We start from the raw sequence: 12,590 nt of genomic DNA, 5'->3' as shown, positions 1-12,590 counted from the left end.
CATTTGTGTATTAGCTACGCGGTTTTAAGTGAAGTGCGATTTTTTCGTTTGGCGGATTTCAGAATGAATGACCTGAAGGAGCAACGACTTGCTGTGAAATTTTGTGTTAAACTTGGAAAATCTGCGACTGAAACTTTTGCTATACTTAACACGGCTTACGGTGATGTTGCTATGAAGCGTACGGCATGTTTCAAATGGCATGAACGTTTTAAGGATGGTCGACAGTCCATTGAAGATGATGAGCGTCCTGGACGTCCTTCCACATCAACTGACGACCCACACGTCGACAAAATCACCACCCTGGTGCGGGCAAATCTACGTCTGACTGTCAGGAGCTTGCTGAAGAGTGTGGGATATCAGTTGGATCTTGTTACGAGATTTTGACCGAACAATTGAAGATGCACCGCGTTGCTGCGAAATTTGTGTCACGCCTGATGACGGACGAACAAAAAGCCCATCACGTCCAGGTTTGTCAGGAACTGCTTGATCGTTCAGAAGAAGATGAAAACTTCTTGTCAAGAATCATAACAGGTGATGAATCATGGGTTTATGGTTGTGACATTGAAACGAAGGTCCAGTCGTCCCAGTGGATGGGTGAAACATCCCCCAGACCCAAAAAAGCTCGCCAAGTTTGATCCAAGGTCAAGGTGATGCTGACAGTTTTCTTCGATGCTAAGGGTGTTGTTCACCACGAGTACCTCCCCGAAGGCTCCACAGTGAACCAGACTTACTACATTGAAGTTCTGAAACGTCTGAGGGACGCCATCCGTCGCAAAAGGCTAGAAATGTGGAGGAGTGGCGACTGATTTTTCCATCACGACAACGCTCCAGCCCATTCAGCCCTCAGAACTCGTGAGTTTTTGGCCAAACACTCGATCACTGTTCTTCCCCCCACCCACCCACCTGACCTTGCTCGTTGCGATTTTTTCTTGTTCCCCAAACTCAAAAGCCCCTTGAAAGGAAGAAGATTTGAAACGATTCCCGAGATTAAGGCAAATGCGACGAAGGAGCTGGAGGACATTACAAATGAAGCGGACCAGGACTGTTTCAACAACTGGAAACACCGTTGGGATAATTGTGTGCGTTGGAGATGAGATTACTTTGAAGGGGTCCCAGACGTGTAACTTCTAAATAAAGTACATTTTGTTTTATGACGTCAGTCCGCGTATTTTTTGAACAGACCTCGCATTAAACATCGGGATTTCTTTCCATATATATGTATATATATATATATATATATATTAGATTATTTTCCTCTGAAGTATTAGATCTTGTAACGAAAATATATTAATTAATGTTCGGATCATTTTATGTAGAAGTGTTTAGTCTGTAAAGAAGCGCAAATTTACAACACAGTGATTACAAAATAGATGTCGAAAATGCCTTATTCCAAGTCGCCACTATTTAATTCTGATTTGGCGTATGGCTTCAAAAGCTGACTGCAACATCCTGTTGTGTGTGTGTACGTGTGCGTATGGGGACGGGGGGTGTGTAACACGTCCTTTTCGTTGTACAACTTGCGATTTCATCAACGTTCAACATTGAAATTAATATTGAGGAGTTTCAGTCATCTTAAAGGCACCTCTCGTCATTTTATATCCGTCATCAATGCTGCCTGTTTTAATTAAAAATAATGCAGAGCGCATCTCGTATCAGGAGCTTATTAATTCTACTTCTTTGTGATACAACTTCTAAAATCAGATGTTCTAATTAAGGTATTAAATCTCATTAATTTGAGATGCATTAATTTGCAGAACCCTTTATGCACGAAAAGTTGATGAATTCAATCTTCAAGTGAATTATACGTATTTCATAAACACGTTATTTTATACCATAGAGTAAATATATTATTTCGGCATCAGAAACTCACAACTTGATAAAGTATATATCAACTGAGAAATCCGAGTGTTTTAGAAAATTTCCTGTGTTGGAGAAGGATGGCGAAATTATGGTGATATTTATAAGATTAGTTAATTATAGATTGATATATTATTTCGTTCTTATGAAGGCGAATGCAAGTATCAAAATTTAATTCAATGATTTATTATATTTCATAATAAGCACGAAAGTTATTCAATGATCAGTTATCTAAGTCACATTATTTCTATTTTTTGTGATGCGTACTATTTTATTTTTAACAAGTTTTATTGACATTTTTCCAAATTTCTATGTAAAAAGGGAAGGGCCAAATTTTTTATTTTACCAAGCTTCAAAATAATCCGTGAATCACATATGAAATATGGACCCTCCTCAATTTCAAAACATTTTTTTAAAAATTACTTTATTGCTTATTTATTTGTTTTTTTAATTTTGCACAAAGCTACTCGAGGGCTATCTGTGCTAGCCGTCCCTAATTTAGTAGTGTAAGATTAGAGGGAAGGCAGCTAGTCATCACCACCCGCCGCCAACTTTTGGGCCACTCTTTTACCAACAAATAGTGGGATTGATCGTCACTATATGACGTTCCCCACGGCTGAAAGGGAGAGATTACTTTATTACCAAATTGGGAACTGTTGCTTACAGCTCTTAGTAAACTATGAGTCATACAAAAACATTCAAACAAAAAGACATACTAGTATTAAAATTAATTCCAGTAATTATTGATGACGTTCTTTATGTGTCTTAAATAGAAAAGGTTTAATCTCACCAAATGTGTTTGCGGATTGAGCATCGTGAGATGAGCACGAATAGCAACAGTGTTCAGGTCTACTTTAAATGTTATTTGACCTTAAAGAAGGCATCATATAAATCCAAAACTTTCAAGGGAAAGTTATTAACATTAATTCCTCACCTCTGACAGATTGAACTGCCGGAACGGTACAAGCAGGGTCTTGTCTCTCAGCTCGTCTCCGGCTGTTGGTCGTTTTCCGTATGCAAGTAAATGGGTGGTTATAAATTTGTGTGCATGTGTTAATAAGGTCTCGTTTAAAAAGCATTTTTATGGATGTGATATTTGTGGCGTTTGATCGGGAAATTTTCGAGTAAAGTTCCGGACAGACCAACGGAAGCGTATTATTTATATATTTGGAACTAGTATTTCGTTATATTCAAACAAAGGCAACTTTGTAGAATATTCCTATTAGTATTACGAGTTTGAGCTGTGTCGGGCTGTGAATCAAAATATCCGTTATTCGAGACGTTATGCCATTAAACACGTTACGCAGATTACTTTATGACAAGCAGCATTTAACTTAGCTAGCCTGAATTCTTGTGGCGGACGGTACTTCTGGCTATTTGCCATCTTTGATCAATAGTTAAAATTTAGGGACAACTAGGCCTGACCACTAGAGGTCTCTAACCTTACTGTGTAGTTTGCATATGTTCAAAATTTCAGTACCAACATTAAGAGACATAAAACGTAGGTTTATACTAATTTCAATAAGAATGTTTTAGAATTTTGAAATTTGTGTAAAATAAGTTTTGGGGGGGATTAAGTCATGTCTAGTATTTTAGTATTTACTCTGCATGGTAAAAGGAAGGCAGATACTTTTTAGCGTTTTATGAAATATTAGTTATTATTTTGGATATTATATTTGTGTTTAAAAAATGTCATATGCTTTTAATTACGTTTATGAATGCTTCTTGTATAGCTGATGAAATAGGCCCACTGGTGGATATATAAAGAAATAAACTTATAATCAAAGCTGTTTACATCATTTACATGTGGTTTGAGGCCGATGCTGAAATTAATATTGATGTATTAATGAAACTCAAAAATGTATTTAAATCCACAACAAATAAGATACACTGCTGACCAAAATCTTAAGGCCAATGAACATAAAGAAAAAAATAATCTTCCAGATTTTACTCTCAGCACGTCTCCGACTGTTGGCTGTTATCCGTATGCAACTAAATGGGTGGTTATAAATTTGTGTGCATGTGTTAGTAAGATCTTAATAAAACTGCTTAAGCAGTATATATATGCGCAAGTGTGTGTGTACACTGCTGGCCAAAATCTTAAGGCCAATAAACATAAAGAAAAAATATGAATTTTGCGTTGTTAGACTCAACCACTTCTTTGAGTAGAGCTTCGAAAGATGAAAATAAGAAAAGGGAAAATAAAAATAAAAACCTTTTTTAGCATTTAATAGGGAAAATGTGAACACTATGAAATTAGCCTAAATACTAGCTGGTCAAAAGTTTTAAGACCATACTGAAACAAAGCGTTTATCGGTAAACACGTAACAAAATTTAGTCATTTGTGTTCAAGCATTAGCGTTGTCAACATCTCCCACTGACGTCTCCTGTGTTATATTGGGTAAAAATATGGCAAAGGCTAAAAAGTTGACAGAGTTTGAACGTGGCAGAATTGTCGAGCTGCAAAAGCAAGGTCTTTCTCGACATGCCATCGCTGGTAAGATTGGGCGTAGTAAAACTGTTGTTTCAAATTTCTTAAAAGACCCTTCGGGATACGGAACGAGAATTTCAAGTGGTCGGCCTAAGAAAATTTCGCCGGTGTTGAACAGGAGGATTTGATGGCTTGTCCGGCAAGACACCAGCCGATCGTCGAACCAGATTAGGGTCCTTACGGACGCAGAATGCAGCTCAAGAACAATAAAACGGCATCTACGAGATAAAGGCTTTAAACACCGTAAACGTCTTTAAAGGCCGTGCCTCCTTTCACACCACGAAACAGCTCGGTTACATTTTGCTGAGAAGCACCAAACATGGGACGTAGAAAAGTGGACAAAGGTTTTGTTCTCTGATGAGAAAACATTTAACCTGGATGGCCCAGATGGCTTCAAACGTTACTGGCACGATAAGGATATCCACCAGAGACATTTTCTACACGACACAGTGAAGAAGGTTCCATGATGATCTGGGGTGCTTTCTCCTTCCATGGAACAATGGAGCTTCAGGTTATAAAGGGGCGTCAAACAGCAGCTGGCTACATTGGCATGTTGGAGAGAGCATTCTTGTTGACTGAAGGCTCTCGCTTGTGTGAAAATGACTGGATCTTTCGGCAGGACAACGCTGCAATCCACAATGCCCGCAGGACAAAGGACTTTTTCATGGCGAATAACGTGATTCTCTTGAACCATCTAGCGTGTTTGCTCGAACTGAACCCCATAGAAAATGTTTGGGGGTGGATGGCAAGGGGAAGTCTATAGAAATGGGCGTCAATTCCAAACAGCGCATGATCTTCGTGAAGCCATCTTCACGACTTAGGATAACATTCCAGCCAGCCTTCTGCAAACGCTTATATCGACCATGCGAAAGCGAATGTTTGAAGTTATTCGCAATGACGGGTGTGCAACTCACTACTGAGACTTCTTATTGGTCATTTCCTACCCTGTTTAGGACTTCTTTTTGGTATGGTGTTAAACTTTTGACCAGCTAGTATTTAGGCTAATTTCATAGTGTTTGCATTTTTCCTATTGAATGCTAAAAAAGTTTATATTTATTTTCCCTTTTCTTATTTTCATCTTTCGAAACTCTATTCAAATAAGTGGTTGAGTCTAACAACGCAAAATGCAAATTTTTTCATGTTCACTGGCCTTAAGATTTTGCCCAGCAGTGTATATATATATATATAAATTTTAGTTTTGATCACCTAATTTTGCTACTAACCCAAATGTTCAAACATCATATAAGAACTTGGAGCCACAGGAGACTGGGTGAGCGTTAATATAAATTAAAGTTTAATACATATGTAAATAATTTAAAAGTCAATTAAATGTTTGTGTTTGTTCGTCTGGTTTTGCTATCGAGAGGCATAACTGTTGAAATGATTGAAAGGCACCATCTTCGTTACCTTAAGACTGAATTAGCCTATCTAGTTTTTCAAACTTGAATATGTATATTCATAATGTTTCATACTAAATTGTATTTTATTTTTCTGATTACACACTTTCAGGTTGTGTGTTCAGTCAATAAAACACTTGCAGCATGTTTTGTCGTATTTACTTCTAATACTTCTCGTGTTAATTTCGGTTTGTAATTGCTTATGATTAGTGTGTCAAACTGTGGATACAAGAATTTATGGCTTGCGTCTTATTTTTGAAAACATTGCGCTCTCCTCTTTCAGATCTTGAAGCGTTGTAAGTGTGTCGGTCAAAGCCCCATATTATGTTATAATAGCACCTAAAGTTTAAATTCTTCTCTCTAGTGTAGTTCTGAGAGTGACTTAGTGGTTAAGATGTTGGAATATGGATCTGAGACTCCATGATTTGCACCCCGTTGTAGCAAAAAATAAATAAAAATAAAATATCGCACTTCACACTTTATGTCCGTGGGTGTGTTACAAGAGTGACTGTGAAATTTCACTGTTCGATTACAGCAGCTCGAGATTTGACGATGGGTGTTATTAACTTGTTGCCTTTCTTATAGTCTGTCAGTTCAAAATTAGCTATGAGCAAATACCCGAGAACGAACGAACAAACGCCAGTTTAAATTAGGCATGGCTAGCGCAGTTAACCCATGTGTAGTTTTGCGCGAATATCTGGAAAGAAAACATTTTGGGTTCACGTTTCATCGACAATGCAGGTTAGGAATAAAAAAAAAAAACAACAACAATTATAAGAGACATTGACAGGCAGGATCAGATATTACCTTCAATAATTTTCTTTACCATATTGATATTAAAGAGGTTTAAACATTCTAAAAGCACATGTATTCGTACCAGTATGTCCCAGATTAAGTCCCCTTCATTAGTATGTGTCGAGTTATCGCAAGAAGAAGCGTGATCAGAGCTAGTCGGATCTTGAAATATGTCTGTATGTAAACAAACGCAATGAATCGCTTCTTGAACGTATGTTAGGTCTGATTTACCAACTCTTCTGTGCTCCACAGAGATGGTTGATATGGTTGCGTGTCAGAAGTATGATTTACTTTGTGTTTGTTAGTACACACACGAGTGACGATCCCTTGGTGACGGGTTTCGTCGTAGATCTGCATTCGAAACAAACTCACGCTAACGTTATACACACACGCACTTCCTGGAACTTGTTCGATCAAAGTACCTACTTTTATGTATTATATGTAAAATATTACTTACATGACGCATATCTTCACCAGTCATTGACATTTTGTATTCTGAAAATGTAATGTAGTAAACATCATCGATGTTTCATAAACATATTTATGTGAGTAAATAGAAAACTCAATTTCAACTATATATAGTTATTGATTCCTATTGTCGTATTTTATGACGTGTATATTTAGCATTTACCTACCACCAGAGTGTTCTAAATGCACTCTTAAATTATTTATATTGGAGTATTGTGATGTAGTTTTACGTGTTATAATTTATATCGGACGATTAATTGCTTGTTTTTTAATTTCACGCAAAGCTATATAAGGGCTATCTGCGCTAGCCGTCCCTAATTTAGAAATGTAAGACAAGAGGGAAGGCAGCTTGTCATCACCACCCACCGCCAACTCTTGTGCTACTTTTTTATCAACGAATAGTGGGATTTATCATAACATTATAATGCTCCCACGGCTGAAGGGGCGAGCGTTTTTTTTTGTGACGGGGATTCGAATCTGCGACCCTCAGATTATGAGTCTAGTGCCTTACCCATCTGGCTATGCCGGACCTTATCTCGGATGAGTTTTCAATTTATTATGCTACCTATTACGATTTCGTATAGCCTGAAATTTGAATTTAAATTTAGAAGTTAATTGAATGTCGATATGTATTAAATTCATGATATTTGCCGACGACATTGATCACGAATATATTTTAATATACACACAATATCATTTATAATAACGGTTATAACAAATAATAATTTATATACAAACAATACTAAGTCTTCTATCTGGCCTGGAACTGAATATTTTATCGACAGTTCACGATGAGCGAATTAATTCTGAGTTGATGCACAGATCTATTTCACTTAACGGATAAGCTAGCTATCTCTTCACACGCGAGTTTTTCAGTTAAAGTTATACAATGTCTTAGAGAAGTTAATTCACTGAGTTAAACGGCTTAAATGTTCGAAGTCTCTTTACGTTCCTCGTTTTAAGTTTTAAACACTTACCAATATCTTTCGAGGTTTACAGTATACTAACTGTAGCAAACCCACATGAAAACTGTCTTTTGGCGCGTCGATTTATAATATTTAGGGTGGAGTTCTCGAAAGTTCAGTTGGCAACATACGTATGGGCTTTCTTAAAACATCTGTTGTTGATTCTTAGACTCGAGAATCTTCTACATATTCAGAGAATACACAGGACTTTCGCAATACACATTTAGTAATATAAGTTACAAGCATTTCAGAATATTTATTTAACTAAACTAAACATCGATAATAGTAAATATGTTACAGTAGATATTTAGCACTTAGAATATTACATCCTAACTGTTCCAAATGCGCTACAATTTTTGAGAAATAGAAATAATGATAATAATATTGTTAATCATAGCATTGTGAACAGCTGGAAAAAATAATAATCAAAAACGTTTATTAATTGCTTGAATGTTTCTTGTTCTAGAATACATCTTATCGAGTGATGACACTTTACGAAGATATGGAGTAATTTCACGAATTTATTGTGTTAGTGTGATATCTCTGGCGTAACACGCATATTGGAAAAGTTTAATAGTGAATTGTTTTAGTTGCAATGCACACACACACACACACACATTAAAACATTTGCTACAATGTGATATGTTTCTCACAACACATTGTAAAGTGTTTATTAGATGAGTGATAACATTTGTAACCATACGTCATACGTATATCAAGAGTTCCTGTGCGGTGATATTTACAGCAGTCAAGATGAAAGTTAGTACACATTTAAATGTTCATGCGTTCATGTTCAAAAAAGTTGAATTTGCCCATTTTGAGCCTTAAAGTAGGCCAGGATTCACAAAAAAAATATTTAGGATTTTGTTCGATTACTCGGCCATATTGTGTCTAGTTTAGACAAGATTTGGTTCAAAAGACTTTTGTATAGGACATGCGCATTGACAAACAAAAATAATTGAATTACCCGTCTTTAATAATTATGGGGAGAGGGATTCAAGATTCTACAGAAAGCATAATTTTAGGGTTTTTTAAAATTACCGTATTTCGGCTACTTTACATGGAGTTTGATACAAATATACTTTTTTTTTTACAGGTCCAACACGTATAGATACAAAAATGTGGGATATTTCCATTTTTGGTCATTTTAAGGGCGCCGAAAGATCAAGTAAACTCGTAATATAGGGGTTTTGGTCAATTATTTAACCATATTTTGATCAACTTACGTGTGATTAAGTACAATGATATTCTTTTCCGGTTCCAGAGAGAGATATAGACAGTTTTGGAATCTTTGTCTTGTGCTCAGTTTTTCACCGAGGAAAGCATAGTTTGGGGTTTTTGTAAACTATATATGTGTGTATCAACTAACTTACAAGGAATTTCATATAAAGATACCTGCCTACAGTCCCCACGTAGATGTAGATAGTTTTTTTTTTGTTAAAAAACACAATTTTTTGTGTGTGTCAAAATTCACCATCTTGGGATTGCATAGCAGACGCAAGTTACATTCGCCCGCGAATGTTGGCCTGTTTAATTGTTTTTATTTCAAGGTGACTGTTGTGTTTGAAGTTATTTGCATTGACAATATTCAGCTAATCATGTCTCTTGGTTCACAGGAGAGTTATCGTGAGAATTCAAATCCGGAAGTACTTATGAATCATATCACAACAATCATGTATGTAGCAATCAATTCTCCAATGGCAGCCAATATAAATGTGAGGCCGTGTCATTCGTTGTTTCGTAATTGTTTTTAGATGTTTTACCCATACGTAGAAAATAAAACGCTAATTTATGCTAGCTTTTTGTTCCTAAAAACAAAATCACGCCAATTCACACAAAATGTATGTGTAAACGTTCAACACTACTTCATGTGAAACAATGAATGTTGTAATTAACACAACATAGGGTAGAATTAACTGCGTATACAGTTTAGTAATAATACTTTTAGAAGAATAACGTAGAATACACGATCAAGTATAGACATAATATGGTACTAATAATTTTATTCATGGATTTATTGTCGTTCACTCTCCGGAAGACACTGTTTATACCTTCGTCAATCGCCCAGACCTTGTTCAGCTTATTTTATAAGAATTGAGTAATTTAACTTTGACAATGACATGTACTTCATCCCATTCGTTTCTGTTTGTTTTCTTTTCATCCTCATCTAAGCGATGGTGTTTGTTTGTTTCAATTTAAGCATCGAAACCTGGATTCTAAAGTTGTAAGTCCGCAGGCATATCGCTGTAACACTGGAGGGGAGGCAAGCGACGGTGAGCAACAGTAAAAACAATAATTTGTGGACACGGAGAGCAGACCGTCGAATAAAATCCATCATAATTAATTTTAAGTCCAATTTCTTTAATTTGTCGGTATTTACTTTCCTGTTGTTATCATCATTAATAAATTATTTTACTTCCGTAGAAATATTTCGTGCATTATTTAAGGATTTGTGTGCGCAGCCTTCTTGGTAACTACAACAACGTTCGTTGTTACCATAGTAGTGGTTGGTGTAATTAAAAAACAAGAACAGCAACAAAAAGATTCTCATGAAGAACAGCACAAAACTGGGTTTTAAAGCTCGTGATAAATAAATATAATATGAAACTAGTCTAGAAGGATGAGATGCTTGAATTACTTCCACGTTTACAATGAAAGCAAAACTTAACATCTGGATGGTGCCGATTAGGCGAAAATGTCGGTTATTAAAGCGTTTCCTTAACGATATTCTACGGAGAAAATGTAGACTTCTTGTCGGTGTTTAAGTGTGTTTGTGTTACTTATATCAAAGCCGCATAAGGCTATCTGCTGTGTCCACCGAACCCATGATTTAGCTTTGTAAATCCTTAGACTTACCGCTGTCCCAGCGGGAGACCAGTGTTTGAAGTGCAAATTTTCCACATGATCGAAAATTCTACAGATAAAAAATGTAGACTCCTGGTCGATGTTTAAAGTGCAGAATTTTTACATCAATTATAGCTTTGAACAATAATTTTTTTTTTTTGAAACAAAGTCTTGTTTAAACATTTAAACAAAAGCGCAGTATTTTGACGCGGCTCACAAGTACAGGTGATTAATAACTGAAACTTGCCACCAGGTAAGAGCATAAACAAAGTCACAGCAGCGCCACTAAGCTTCATCGAGCATTTCTATATTTGGAGGTATTAAAATTTCCGGTTGTAAGAGCTATACGGATATGAAGATGCCAGATAATAAAGTTGTATGTTGGTAGTAAAAAAAATCGTTTGTGTTGCATAAATTCTTCTTAATTCTTCATATGCTGTTACATCTGGCTAAAAAAAAAAAGTGATTTATGAGAAACTTGAATCAAATATGTGTATAATCTAGGCCTACTTTCTGGTGAACGTGCATTTTTGTGAAATTTTGTGTATAATGTATGATGGGGCTTTATTAAAAGCTGCTGTTCCCCATCTCGCACTTCATGTCAGAAAAATAAATACAGCATAGAGCACGTTAATGTTGATAAATAGCACTGAAAAAAAAAATTACGTTTCTTTTAGATAATTCATTTTCATCCTAAGTCTAATTTGTGGGTTTTGCGTACAATACCACTGAATTGCAGAATCATAATTAAAATCTCCATGTATTATTGATCGGTACAATTTTAGTCGCGTTGCACAGCATGTTTATTAGCAGAGTAGGTTTAAGTTCTCCATGAACTACAAGGTAAACTTTAAAAAAAGTGTACAAGTATGGTTTCAGAATTCGTAATTGAAACAATCTTACTAATTAGTTAATGAATTATTCATAATGTTTACGTATTTTAATAGATTAATATAAATATCTCTTGTAAATATGCCTACAGTAACCAAACGTTTCCTTTGTTCATGATGACGAGACACCCGCTTGAAGTAAGAAATGTATTCTAAAGATTGCTGGTATAGATATTAAAACTTGAATCAAAATAACAGTACAGAACAACGTTTCGTCCTTCTTAGGTCACCTTCAGGTTAACAGATACGTTTTCTTTGTTGTTGTTGTTTACTTTTATTTATTTACTTCATTGGTATTTTTCATCATGTTTCTTGAGAAGTAAAATATTTACTAACCTAGCTTTATCAGTTTCGTTATCACTTTTCATTATGAGTTCGTCCAGATAGCTTGTAGATAACAAATGAATTATTATTTTAAGGTATTACATTTTGCAAGTGGAATAAAAATTTATTCTATAAACAGACGTAAAATATATTTAATTCTCACCTATTTATAAACCATTGTTAATGTTTTATATTATTACACTATTTTTCTTTGGTACAACAGACTTCAACACTTCTCAGGTGGTTGGTATACGTAGCGTATCTTTGATATTCCTATCAGTGAAGTATTATTAAATTTAGGTTATCACTATACATATACATCAAAATTTGCTCCCTGCAGAGACGGGGGTATATTTACTGACTTATAAATTGAAAATCGGAAGTTCAATTCCCCGCGCTGGACACAGCAGATCGCCCAGTGTTAATTTGCTCTTGAACAAACAAATAACATTAAATTTTTATTCGGTGTTCTTTAAACGTTTTAACAAAATTTCATAGGGTGACGAAGAACAGTCGTTTAGAATGTCTTGGGAATACATTCAGACAAGTTCATAATTGG

The 12,590-nt window shown here is 35.6% G+C and overlaps 1 protein-coding gene across 7 annotated transcripts in view; it reads left to right on the top strand.

Annotated features, from left to right (window-relative positions):
- The window catches only part of LOC143240310 (eye-specific diacylglycerol kinase-like), a 224,429-nt gene that overhangs the window by 88,653 nt on the left and 123,186 nt on the right, over positions 1-12,590 (top strand). The window lies entirely within an intron of this gene.

Source organism: Tachypleus tridentatus, chromosome 13, assembly GCF_004210375.1.
Source record: "Tachypleus tridentatus isolate NWPU-2018 chromosome 13, ASM421037v1, whole genome shotgun sequence".
Taxonomy (NCBI): domain Eukaryota; kingdom Metazoa; phylum Arthropoda; class Merostomata; order Xiphosura; family Limulidae; genus Tachypleus; species Tachypleus tridentatus.
This window is presented reverse-complemented; position numbering and strand designations above follow the sequence as displayed.